We start from the raw sequence: 14,170 nt of genomic DNA on the forward strand, positions 1-14,170 counted from the left end.
TCACAATAGTGTCTGGATTTGATGATTGAATATGGGAAGGATTCCCAGGTGGAGCAGTCTCTGGATTGCTTAAAGCTTTTCAGTATTTTGAAGTGATCAGTATTTCCACATACTGTAGTTTCTTACTGCCTACTTGATGGTTTATGAGTGCTGATATCATTATTATTATTATCATTATTATCTCTTTTACACACAAAAGTATTTTTTTCTATGAATATAGTCTCTTATCAAAGACTCCAGGCCATGATAGCAGCATTTAAACTTACCTATCTGAAGTTACAAGAGTGGCAAGGAGGGGAGCTAAAATCATTTCAGCTCAGCTAATTTAGGCTGACCTAGCTTGACTCTTTACTCAGGCAGTTTGGCTCTGTCTGTAAGCTTAGCAATTATTGCATGAGCACACTTCTTAGCAGGAAGGATAATTACCCTGTTATATGTCCTTTGACCTCTGCCCACCTGCACTCATTTGCCCAGTTGCCTACCCATCCAGGTTTACTCTTGTGTGCTGCCTAAAGAGAAGCTTCTTTTATATATGCTAAATTAGGCATCTGTCCCTCATCACAGGACCCCTTGATCTCCATATCAAAGAATTCCCTAATGATGGTGCCCTACATTAGTGTCAAGCTATGACAGAGTTCCTTCCTGTAATATCAGATTGGTTATTTTAGTAAGGATTTCAAGGTGAGGGAAATATATTATTTTAATTCAGAATATCATTTTCAACAAGATCCATGACTTAGAAAGAAAGAAAGAAGGAAGGAAGGAAGGAAGGAAGGAAGGAAGGAAAGAAAGAAAGAAAGAAAGAAAGAAAGGAAGGAAGATTATCTTTAATAAGTCCATGTTTTAACATCTCCTATGGAAGGAAGGAAGGAAGGAAGGAAGGGAGGGAGGAAGGGAGGAAGGAAGGAAGGAGGGAAAGAAAGAAAGAAAGAAAGAAAGAAAGAAAGAAAGAAAGAAAGATTACTTTTAATAAGTCCATGCTTTAACATCTTCTATGGAAGGAAGGAAGGAAGGAAGGAAAGAAAGAAAGAAAGAAAGAAAGAAAGAAAGAAAGAAAGAAAGAAAGGAAAGAAAGAAAGAAAGAAAGAAAGGAAGGAAGGTAGGAAGATTATCTTTAATAAGTCCATGCTTTAACATCTCCTATGGAATGTGTACGTGCTTCATTCAATAAAAACAAAAAAAATCTGGACTGACTTTTATTTATTGCTAGCCCATCAAAACTGAAAAGCTGTTTATCAAGTTCATTTTTAGTTCCTTAAACAAACCCACAGAGAGCACCATGATTCTTCTGACTGTTTTAAGCCTACAATATAGGGTACTATCTCTACAAGAAATCCAACTGATGTAATCTACCAGTCCAATATAATTATATTCTTTGACTCTTCATATAACATCTCTAGATACAGGCATGCTTGTGCTAAGTCTCCTATTTGGTTAGTAGAAAATCTTTAAAAATCTGCAGTGTTACAGATTCTTTGAAATCTCTTTTCAGTTGGGATTCAATCTTTTCTCAGCATCATTCTTCATAAAAATAGGATGCATTACCAATGCACTAAAGCTCCACATGCCTTCCTTTTGTAATGATATTATCTGAAAGAATTATTTACTCACTTAAATCAGTTTCATTAAATGCCTGTTATATTTGTTCTTACCTAATCAGCTTGTAATACATTTAGAAGTTTTCATTTTTGACAGATTTCCTAGCAAGATATAAGCTTTACCAACCTTCCTTCTAGTATCATAAAAATTTGCATTACACTTATATATATCTCTACCCTGTGCTACATTTCTGACTTTCAGAATTTCAACTAATCGTTGCCACATGTGTAGCTTGCCTTTCATGGTACAAATGTACCAGATATTTTCTGAGAAATGATTATATTTGATACCTAATTGTCTTGTCTTTGATTGAGTGTAATTTAAGGTCATAAGTGAGCCCTCCACACATGGCTACATAGAGTGAAAAGAATTTACAGGAGCTAGGACCATTTGGCCTTCAGTACAGGGCCACTATTAAATATATACTCTCTCTCATACTTCACGAAGCCCATAACACATTATCAGACCCAAACCAGCCATCTAATTCTTGGAAACAAACATATAATATTCTCATGAAAAAAAATACTTACTCTATAGTTTTATGGTGTATGCCTTCCCATGATTAACTCAAATGGTTCCTATAAAATTTATTTTCAATTATGAATATATGAGGGGATTGTACAATGCTCCTCAGAAACCATACAGGGGTGTTAGGTTCTCTAAAGCTGGAGTCACAGTTGGTTGTAAGCTGCCTTCTATTATTATTGGAAACTATACTCAGGTTCTCTGCAAGAGTAGTACATTTCTTAACTGTTATGACATTTCTCTGGCTCCAAATGGTTCCTTTATAATAATGTATTTCTAAGCAGTATGAGTGCTACATAATTCATCACATGGAGATTGACAAAACTACGTTTTTGTCAAATAGGAGCACAAAATGAAGAATAAAATAATTCTTCAGAATACTTCTGAAGCAGAAAGGAATTAAGAAATGAAAGCGGAAAGATAGGAAATAAAGAGAGCTCCATCCAGGTATCCTTTCCTATCATGTTTTTTCTTTTCAACTTCTTTTTCTTGAGTAGCATTGGTAAGGTATATAATTGAAAATGAAACTCGTATACAAAGTATGAAACATGATAATTTAGATAACCATAATAAAATTATTCCTGTAATTATTTCATTTCAGTTTATATTTTTAGAATGAAATATATCTCTTCCAACTCTAAAACATGAATCTACTCAGACCTGAATTGTTGCCACAGTCTTTATATAAAAATTAAAGGAGTGCTTTAATTGTGGAGTTATGGACAGGGGAAAATACAGAAGGAGAGGAAGAAAGAAAGAATAAAAACTAAAAACTTTTAAAATTGCCATAGAGTAATATTATTTGCCATAGAGTAATATTATTTTATATACCTAAAACTTCATATAATACATATAAATTTACACACACACAAAGTGTTGTGCCATTTAAAATGATAACACCCCCCTCTAAAAGCAACAGACTAACCAAAAACTCCAGTACTAGGCATGAGAAACTTCCTTTTGAGTTGTTGGTCAGAGAAGTCCCAGAGGCCCCCAGAACAATTTAAGGTTATTTTTGTTTTGTTTATTCTTACTTGCTTCCAGAAGTTAAAAATAAATCCCCAAAGCTGGAGATACCATAAATTTTGTACAGAGAACTTGGAGCTGGATCTGACCTGAAGACTCAGTTTTCCCAGTATTGGAAGGCTCTATGCAAATTGTCGGGGGGGGGGGGTAATCGGTAATAATACTCAGGCATTGTGGCTAGAAATTAAAATAATGGTCATCGGGGTAATCTATCCTTTAGTTTAGTAGTAGCACTTATATCTTGGTAGTAGCCATTAGCTATGTAATTGAACATAAGGTCTGCTCAACAAGAGAGAAATTGTGGTTGATAATATAAACATAACCAACCACCCTTGACTTATGAGGTCATCTACCTTAGAAGAAAACATATATTGCCCAATGTAACTCCTACAAATCTTAGCCTTATACCTACAGTTAAGAGTATATTTCTCCCTCAGCAAAGAAACCCCTTGTTGCAGAAAGTAAATATTCTAAGAACCAGGAAATATTCTAAGACAAGGAATTCCACCATAGATGGTTTCTTTGAGGTATGGCAAGGAAGATGCATCAGGGGAAATCTTAACAATATATCTGTTTTAATAAGATTTGAGCAATAGACAATACCAAGTCACATGCCATTGTGGATGGGGGAAGTTTGATAGGACCATCCCTAGATGAAGAACAACAGACAATTAAGAACACCAGAGATAGGAACAATTTATTAGTCTTCCCTACACATGAGCCCCTATATCACGCAATCAGTCCTAAAATACATGTACAGACAAACAAACTAACCAAACTCAAAAGATGGTACTTATATAGTTATCCATGGGATATGACAGGTTCAACATAACAAAGAAAAAGAGGCATGACTTGAAGAAGCCAGAAATGATGAGGGACGTGGGAGAAATCAAAGAAGAGAGGGAAGCGGAAAGCAATGTAAGTATATTCTAAGTAAAATTTTAAAGGAAATCTAATAGTCAAAAATACAATAATATCACTCCATTTCCTTATCGTTTTACACATTTAAACTAGTTTATATTCTGTTATATAAAATCTCTTCTATATTAAAATGACTTCTATATCTACATGCATGTTCTTGGTCCACTCTTACTCTGTGTTTATTGTCTGTCTGGTCCACTGCAAAGACAACCACTAAGTTTTCTGATTCTAAAGCTTCCTATACCAACATTCAAACTTCTTGCCAAAAAAGGTCACTAATACTTCATACATAACCAGGGTCAAGTAGCTTGTCTCCAGGCATATAAACAAAAACATCACTCATGTACCAAGACACGCAAAGGAAGGTTTTTGACAGAATTTTATCTTCATGAATCATTTCTTCCTCTATATAGTATCATTAAGCCACCCTCTTCTCATTTTTACTCTTATTAATGGTCAATAAAAGAATATAATATCAAATTGAAAAAGTGAGTTATATTAGAAAAATCTAATGAATAAAAGCATATTTCAAGTAGTAATAATTGTTTTTAAAGTAAGCCTTTTGTTTAAAACTGAAAAGTTCATTAGAACCGGGTATTATTTTTAAATGCCAACCTATGTGATATCATTAAACCACACCTATAACCACAAAATGTCAACTCAGTGAGGTTTTCTAATTTGGTTTGATTCTGTGGTAAATTCACACATTTATAATCTTAGTGGAATAATACAACTCAAAATTATGCTGTCACACTCTTGATTTCATGCAAAATTAAAGCAGTATAATACAGAAATTCAAGAGCTAAATAAATATTTACTAACAATTATAACAGCAAGACATAGGCATGATATTGGGTTAATAACATACGATCTAATACTTCCTAGTAGAAAGAAAAGGTGTTGAATTGCTACCTTGTAATGAAAATGAGGTTAAAGTCTTATGAACAAATACAATTCTAAATTAAACAAGCATTACCACAGAAAATATCACACATGAACTGCCTAATAATATTAAAGAGAGAAACATAAAACTAAGGAGTGCATCTCATGTGCATTCTGTCTTTGTGTGTGAACCTGTTACTTAAGATAGCTCCTTTGGGGATATGACCAGATATAGAAAGCTTATTAATAAGAACTGATGCATCATTTTCTGTCATTCACATATTTTTTTATCCATCATTGTTACCTATATGTATTCAAGCTTTCTTCTATAACTAAAAATTTGAAATGTAAACAAGAATATAAAAGCTAACTTTCTAAAGCTAAAGTTTCAAATATCAGTGGAGTCTGCAGGAAGTAATTACGTATTTCTTCGTCCTACAGAAAAAATCCTATGTTCATTTCAGGTATAGAAAAAATATGTCCTTATTCATTTCTGCTTTCAAGATAAATGGTAAAAATAATGGCAGTGGGTGCTTAGTTTTGAGAAGGGAAAAATAAATAAAGGCAGAGAGAAAGGAGTGGTAACAACAGCTAGAGATCTCTGCTTTTGTCAGCTCAAGGAGGGTAATGGACTGAGTTTCAGCTTTCACATTCAGTGTGAGCCCTCAGACTCCAGGAAAGCTGCAATGAGATGTCAATTTACACTGTTCTCGAAACTGGGGATTTTATCATTTTCCTTGGCACAGCTTCAAAGTGTTATTATATCTGATATTTGGAAGAAAAAGATAGAAAACAGTTTCAATGGAATTTCTGTTGACAACAATTAAATTGCACATTTTGTCTCCAATCAAACTACTGAATGGTTTTAATTAAGAAAGCAAACAGCCAGGCAGTGGTGGCACATGCTTTTAATCCCAGCACTTGGAAGGCAGAGGCAGGAAGATTTCTGAGTTCAAGGCCAGCCTGGTGTAGAGTGAGTTCCAGGACAGCCAGGGCTATACAGAGAAACCCTCTCTCGAAAACAAAAGCAAAAACAAAAGAAACAAAAAACAAAACACAAAAAAAGAAAGAATGCAAACAAACTGGACACTAAATTGAGTCAAAGTGTATGAGTATACACATACACACACACACATACACACACACACACACATACACAATGGTGCTAAGGAATTCAGTATTATCAATGGTGTTAAGAAATCCAGTATTATATTTGTCAGATAAAATTCAAGAAACAATATATAGAATAAATTTATACTAAAATATTAACTAACATTTTTCTGAAATTCTAGTTTGATTCAATTTTAATTATTTTTCTCTGAAAATTACAGCTCTATTTTTCATGCACTGATTTGTTATCATTAAATTGCCATTTTACTTAAGTAGGATGTTCTGATAACCAGTTTAACAATTATTCCCATCACTTGGTTACATATTAGGAATCAGAAATAAACAGAAGCATAACGTATCCATTGAGCTTTAAGACCACCATACTGAGGGATGGAACTAGATTTATGTTTCCTTATCTTATTGCTCACAAATGATAAGTCTGTGTGTATGGCCAATGCTCGTTGTCACAGAACCAACATATCCTCAGGCCACAATTCAGTCTATGCTCCTCCCAACCAACCTGGCTACCAAAGTTGGCCAGTTGGGCTTTGTAGTTTATTTTCTCTAAGGTATTTGTGCTTATGTTTCAGATGACTCAAACTTTTACCTTTACCTTATTTAACAAAGATGGTCTAAGACATTCAGTTTATTGTTTCCAATATTCTGCTCTTTCAGGATCTGCTGTAGGAACCATCTGCGTGATGAATTCTGTCACCAGACACAACTGCCAAATCTTCCTCTCATTCTTCACACTTTCCCACAAGAAGAATGTCAATGGCTGTCTCAAACATGTGCAAATCCAGAAGAATAAAGTCATATGAGAGAGAGAGAAAGTAAAAGGATATACGAAAACAACTGCTAAAAATAAACATTTATGCTTGCTGGACTGAATATATTTACATATGCATGTATATACATATATATATATATATGCTTATTGAAAGTAAATTCTGGAAACACTAACCCAACATAAGAAAGCCCTGAGGTTTAATACTCAGTGCTGCAAGAAAACAAAAGTGAATTCTAGAATGCAAACTTAGAGTAAAGGATATATAAGGAAAAAGTGCATCTAAAGGCAGTACTACATGATACTTTAATGCTTCTGGACTGTCTTACCATTTTTCATTTTAGGTTCTATTATATATTTTCATTTTCTGATCTAAAAGCATGTGTCTTATCTTTCTTTTTATTTGTACATATGAGAAAGTTCTGTGTGTTATATTCATGTTTGTGCAAATCATTGTGCAGGTGCATGTATGTGAAGGGGGTAAATGGAAGTTAAGAACAACCTAAGTATCCACTGTGTGTGGGACTTTTTCCTGAAACAGAAAATACAGTACATCTCTACTCACTCCAGAAATAAAACCCACAAAAGACCAAAGTAATGACTACACAACAGTCTACCTTGGTGAAGTCAGTAACAGGAATATGGTGATGGAGTTAAGTAAAAGAGTCAGAATTACTCAAAGAACTGCATAATTCAAACCTCACCCCAACACAATGGTAACTCATGAACATTGAAACCCTGGAGCTCTCTGTACACTTGACAGCAGCTTCACAGGTCAGGCAATTCCTCTCCACAGCAGTAGTTGACTGCATCTCTAAGCCCAGAAAGGAGCTTTCTTGAATCTTTCAAGTTTCAGCTTTTCCTAGACATGTCAATTTTATTTGCAGTCTCCTCATTTACTAAAGTAATTAAAACATCTTGTATGTTGGTTGATTACCTGAAATTTTATATATATATATATATATATATATATATATATATATATGACATTTAAATATAAAAGCTCTCTAAAGCCTAAGGCAAAAACAAAAGATATTTCAACATGTTTTATGTAGTAAAATTTTATAGGCTTGTATACATTATAGTAACAAGCTTTTACACACACACACACACACACACACACACACACACATATATATATAAAAGAAATAATTTCTAAATCTTATTAATTATAAATCCAAAACATTTTTAAGAATGTCATACAGCTTTACAAAATATTTGCAGGCCAGAAAGGTGACTCAGTTGGTCAAGTCCTTCCTGCACAACAAGATAATCTCCAGTAACAATGTAAAAAAAAACAGGTATGGGAGTTTGACTTTGCATTAGACATTAGAGATGGAGAACTCCAGTTCAAGTGAAAGACCATATCTCAAAAGTAAAGTGAAGAAAAACTGAGACAGACACTCTATGTCAACCTCTGACCTCTACACACAGGCATACATATGACCACATGCAAACATATATACACATGTATATCACACACGCATGAAGAATGCATATACACATTGGCTTCATTTATATGGGAACATCCTGTTTCATAAAATACAGATCTGTTTCAAACATTGAAAAGGAATTATTCTCATTATATTAACATATTTATTTTTTCTGTTTATGGATATGGATGCACATGTGTTAACATGTGTAAGTCAGAGAACAATTTTCAAGACTCTTTTCTTCCTCCATACAGATTGTAGAGATCAAACTCAGCCCCTCAGGTTTGGTAACAAGGGCCTTTACCTGCTGAACCATTTCACTGGCAGCATATTGTTTATTATAATTTTTTTCTATAATTTATTTCCTCAGAACAAATGAATCTATATTATTATTCTCTGATACAATGTGTTATTCTGCATAGGTTTATTGTGATGATCATGAGGAGATCCACAATAAAAACGACAGGCTACAACATTGTTACTGCCTAATGATGAGCCATGATAGTATACAATAGAGTCAAGTATTAAATACAGAACTGGGAGAAGTGATTCATGGTGACAGTTCAGTGTCTGGAGAAAGCCACAAAGAGCAAAGAACTTGTTTATTGATTATTACCTCTTCCTTGAAATACCCTCTTTTACTTATTTCTAAAAAACTACTGTGATTTCTTTCTTTCTCTCTCCTGTTTCCCTTTGATGTTCATGTGTGGTCTCTTCCTCATTCACTAACAAATGATAGTCTCACTGCAGACAGAGCAGAATACATTTTTTTTCTTTTTTATTCTACTCTTCTTGCAAATAGTGTAGCAGTAAAGAAAGTGGGAACACCAGAATGGGCTTAAGCGTCAGCTCCTTGATGCGCATCACTGATTCAAGTTGGTGAGAAAGACAACCTTCTTCATGAGTAGCTACTGCTTGTATGTCAGACAACTAGAATGGTGCCTGACACACACACTCTGATTTAAGTCCACTATTAACTCTCTTAGTGTTATTCAGGAGATTGTCTATCACCACTTCAACACCAAAATCCGTATTATAAATTTGGGTTAAAGCACCAAAAATTCAACCACTTCTATGTTGTTTTAGTAGCTTAATACTATATTTCTTTCCATATTTTGTGTTGTAGTTCAGTAGGAATCTTTTTAGCATCTACTCAGTCGATTAGAAATACACAAATTGCCAAGAACAACATTGGTTCCATCATTACATCTGTGGTCTCCTTGCCCACCCCCTACCCCCTTATTTCTATCCTCCCTGTCTCCCTGCTCTCCTCCCTGCCCTGGGTTCCTCTATTCTAACTCCATCCCACCCAACTGTAGCAAGTTTCTACAACAAACCAAGTTTACTAACATGGTAAACGTTTCCAAATTAAATATCCTATCATGATCTCTTGTAAATATAATCACACCAACCCAGTTTCTCAGACGTCTCCCATTCTTTGTTTTTCCTTGACAGCAAGTATCCACACTGAGTTGTCAGGTCTGAGAAAGTAAAAAAGTGGACAGAGTCAGTAAAGCCCATTGGAGGATACACATCAGAAGCTAGTCTCTCCAAGGCTCAAAGAAAAAAAAATACATTTTAGAGCCATACTTTAAAAGGAAAGCCAAAAATAATAAACTAAATCTGAAATAAATTATCTTCCATTTACAAAAAAGAAGAGGAAGTAAAAGAATGTAACATCAGGACATAAGAAAAAAATTAAAGGGAATGAATAATATAAAATGACAGGTACTGTTTGTGACTGAAGGGAAGGAAAGTAGCTTCAATGGCCCTGATTGAACTCAATTCTTTTGCCTATTATTTAATTCCCACCTCATGTAAGTGCCTCAAAAGCACCTTTGCGCTCCTGCTATCTGCAATCACAGTCCAAACTACTTTCCAAGTGCAGAATTGCAGGATCTCCCTTTCCCTTTCCTCTCTCCCTCCCCTCTCTTTCCCTTCTGTTCTCTAAGTTAACTGATTCCTCATCTCAGCTGAGTCACGCCTTTGTCAAGATGAATTTCATACCCCACCTAGGAGCTGGACTTGGGCATAATCTTCTAAATTTCTGCCTGAACACAATGTTCTATCAGTTGGTTTAGCCAACTACTCAGCCTTCTTTTACTTGTGAAATAACCCAAGGTGACAGCTATCATTTTTCTGTACATTTGACATAAATTCTCAAAAATGTTGCTTTTTAGAATATAAAATCAGAAAATAATGATATTAGCTCTGACATAGATCTAAACCTATCTGTCTATGATATATTCTTCCTAAATCCCTTTGTGTTCCAGATTACATTGGCACATATGAAATTTAATAGTACAGATTCCAAAATGCCATTTGGAAAATGGAACTTTTCTTCATTTGAAAAACTAAGCTAGGAGCTTCACAAATACTCTCACTGTAATAGGTAATTATAGTTGTGTTGGCATTTCTTTTTATTTAGAGAAAAGGCTAATCTTCTTAATCCCCACCAATTTAAATTGAAATTTCTTTAACAATAAGAGCCATTAATGATTAGTTAATTCAGTTCAGACTACCAGAGAAGCAGGTACACTTCACAGAATGCAATGGAATCATGCAGTCAAAGCAGAATGGATAACAGGCTAAGATATGCTGCATTCACAAAAAGACAAAAGCTAGTATAATGTGTTTTACAGTTTTTCCCTTTGAGTCTAACTGCAAACTTGATTCTTACGTCTCTAAGGAACCCCAAGAAGCTAATAGACAAAGTTATCTTGAAAGTGGCTGCTAACAAAAGTATTTGTGAAGAATATGTTCTCAAGACCATATACAGCCAAGGGCTGAGAAAGCCTGAACCTTAGCAATAACTCTGCTGTAAGACAGGACCAAGGCTATGTTATACATAGTTCAAGCATGCAAGGTAAGATTGGCCAACAGTACCCCATACTCTAACAATTAATGTTTTTAGGTGGAAATACTTAATACTACTTATTTGCTTCAATCCAATATAAATAGATGAAACTAGACATTATTTCATAACAATAGTTTAGACTCTTGTTTTCCTCTCTAACCAGCCTTATTCATTATTTACAATGATTTTTTAAATATTTTATCCATGAATACAACTCTGAAATGTCTTTCTTCAACAATGGTTATTATATACAATATTTCTAAATGATTTAGGTTACAGTTTGAAGGAAGAGATTATCTTCTCCCTGGAACTTTATTACTTCTGGAAATTTTCATTTAAAATTGAAGACTCTGAAAAGTAGCACAACAAAATGCTTCTATAAATAATCCCTTAAATCAACATTCGCAGTGTTTCTTATCTGAAATGTGTTTACCTTCAGTCCTCAGAGAAGCAGATGTCAAAACAAAGTTGTTGGGTGACTCTCACATTCCCACTGCTGTTGCTGGAACACATCGCCACCATCAACTTAGAGCTTAACCCAAATTTGCAGTTGTATGATTCCCAAGGTCAGAATTTAAAGCAGATCTTACTAAAATGGCAAAGACCATTCATCCTGTGAGCCTACAGGCAATTCCATTAGGCTCCTCCGAGGGACCTAATAAGGGTTAGGTCAGCACCTGCCTCTGTGAGATGCATCAGGTGTGGGCTGCGTCTCAAACTCCCACCAGCACTCCAGCTCCTCTACTCTTCTCCCCCTCTACCCCTCTCTCTAGTTCTGTTCCCACTTGTTCCCACCCTGTCTGCTCTCTCTCTTTTCCCCTTTCTGTCCTGTGCCCCCTCCTCTGTCCTCCAGGATCTGCTTCTATTTGGCTGCCTGTCTACATGTTTATTCGTCTGCTTTCACCCCATTTCCGGGTGCTCACTTTCCCCCTCTCCCAAGCAAACCCCTGTTATCGCACGCCTGTTGCATGGCTTAATTACTCAGGGGCATACCTAGGCATGGGTCCACCAGACACTCCCTCATCACATTATATTTCATAATATCTACCCTAAGTACTGTGGAGGAATCTCTCTCCTGTTGGGCTCTATTTGGCCCTGGTTTGGGCCTTGAGGACAAACCTGAGCGTGGCTCAAGTTTTGTAAACTGTCTCAGTCACTTCCATACTGGAGTGACTCAGCACAACCGTTGGTTCCATTAGTCACCTCATACCCTTCATCAACTTTCCCCTCCCCCTAAGTCATCTCACCTCAGCAAAAACTCCGCCTCCTCTCTCAGCCCTTTATAAAGAAAAGGTTGTAACTTTAAAATGAGTTCCTGCTTTGACAGACTCTTGGCTCGGGGTGGTTATTCTCTGGAGGCAGGAGATCCCAGCCTTGAAACTAACCATCCTGCTCAGCCCGGAAAGCGAGGCTTGGCTGGACCGGGTTCTCTCCCTCTTGCCTGGTTCTGTCTGCAGAGAGCCTGCCCCCACACTCTCTCTTGCCCTACAAAACTCTAGGTTTTCTGGCTGCATCATCTTAGCATCTGCTCACCAGTTCGTTTCCTCCCTTCCTCTGCTTTTGTTGTCTTATTGTCCTTCTCTCTGATTATCTGCCTCTTTGTGCGGACACATTATATTCATTTATATTAAGTACAATGCTACACTCTCCTATCACTAAATTCTTGTGATAATCCCATACTCAATTCCCTTTTGTCATGTAACATAACATAAAAGTATTGGACACTGGCAAAGGCTGTTGTTAAGTCTTCAACACTGTGCAAGGGCTTTATTGAGTAATTGCTGATGGAGAGGAAGGAGGCTGCAGGCATGATGGACTGCTTGACAAGTGTTATAAAGGGAGAGGAAGGAGGAAAGGCAAATGATAGCAACAACCTCAAAGCACTGCTAAGGGAATTTTCTGTGAGACGTCAAGTAAAAGGCTCTATCAAAGGAACAGATAAATAGGTTTTAAAAAGAGACAGAACATTAGCTCCCTTTCTACTAAGCTTAAGCAGTAAGGCACATAGGCCAGAGTGAACCTATAGTATTACAACAGTGGAGAACTCAAATAATTGTGACCCATGAAACAAGATCTAAGTGATACATTTTCAAAACCCAGGACAGCAAGGTCAGTTATAATGTGAAAAAAAAAAAAAAAAACATAGATTTTATCTTTCCCAGCCCCCTTGGCACACATGTTCATTTCAATTCACTTTCACTTCCTCTCAATAATCATTTGTGACGAGCAATGTGGTACTCAAGGTCCAGGATCAAACACACATTATCACTTTTTGCCTATGTTCCTCTGTAGAAGGACTTCAGAATTGAGCAAAACACAATATTTATGGGACTACCACACAATAGACATGCTGGAAGATGACCACTCCAGAGTTTCCTAAGAAAACCATCCCCCGGCACACATACACATACATCACCTAGATAGCATCACCTCTGACTCTGTGAAATGTTAGGATTTCTATAGTCATTGAAACATACATGCTTGCTGGGCAGTGGCACGCCTTTAATCCCAGCACTTGGGAGGTAGAGGTAGGCGGATTTCTGAGTTCAAGGGCAGCCTGGTCTACAGAGTGAGTTCCAGGACAGCCAGGGCTACACAGAGAAACCCTGTCTCGAAAAACCAAAAAAAGGAAGAAGAAGAAGAAGAAGAAGAAGAAGAAGAAGAAGAAGAAGAAGAAGAAGAAGAAGAAGAAGAAGAAGAAGAAGAAGAAGAAGAAGAAGAAGAAGAAATATAATGCATACTCCATTTTGGGGTGGTAGAATACATAGTTATTATTTTGTGATGAAGCACTGACTTAGGTTTGCGTTTATAAGAAAGTTAACCAGATATATAGCCAGGCTTAATAGGACAAGCTTCTAGTCTCAGCTACTCATAAGGCTGAGTCAGAAGGATTATAAGCACCTTTCCTTTCTAGGACACAGAATCAAGGGATCAAGGCCTGTCTGAGCAACCTACTGATATCATACTTCAATAAAAATTTAATGAGAATGATAAGAATAGAGATCGATGGTGGAATGGTTACCTAGAGAG

General features: G+C 36.1%; 1 long non-coding RNA gene across 1 annotated transcript in view; it reads right to left on the reverse strand.

Annotated features, from left to right (window-relative positions):
- LOC116070415 overlaps positions 1-9,743 on the reverse strand; it is a 196,171-nt gene extending 186,428 nt beyond the window's left edge. Inside the window, exons 1-2 of the long non-coding RNA XR_004110380.1 lie at positions 9,696-9,743; positions 6,677-6,841 (exon numbers count right to left, since the gene is read on the reverse strand). This is a non-coding gene — a long non-coding RNA (uncharacterized LOC116070415). The remainder of the gene's footprint in view (positions 1-6,676; positions 6,842-9,695) is intronic.
- Between the last annotated feature and the right edge of the window lie 4,427 nt (positions 9,744-14,170).

This window comes from Mastomys coucha, unplaced genomic scaffold (assembly GCF_008632895.1).
Source record: "Mastomys coucha isolate ucsf_1 unplaced genomic scaffold, UCSF_Mcou_1 pScaffold1, whole genome shotgun sequence".
NCBI classification, from domain to species: Eukaryota; Metazoa; Chordata; class Mammalia; order Rodentia; family Muridae; genus Mastomys; species Mastomys coucha.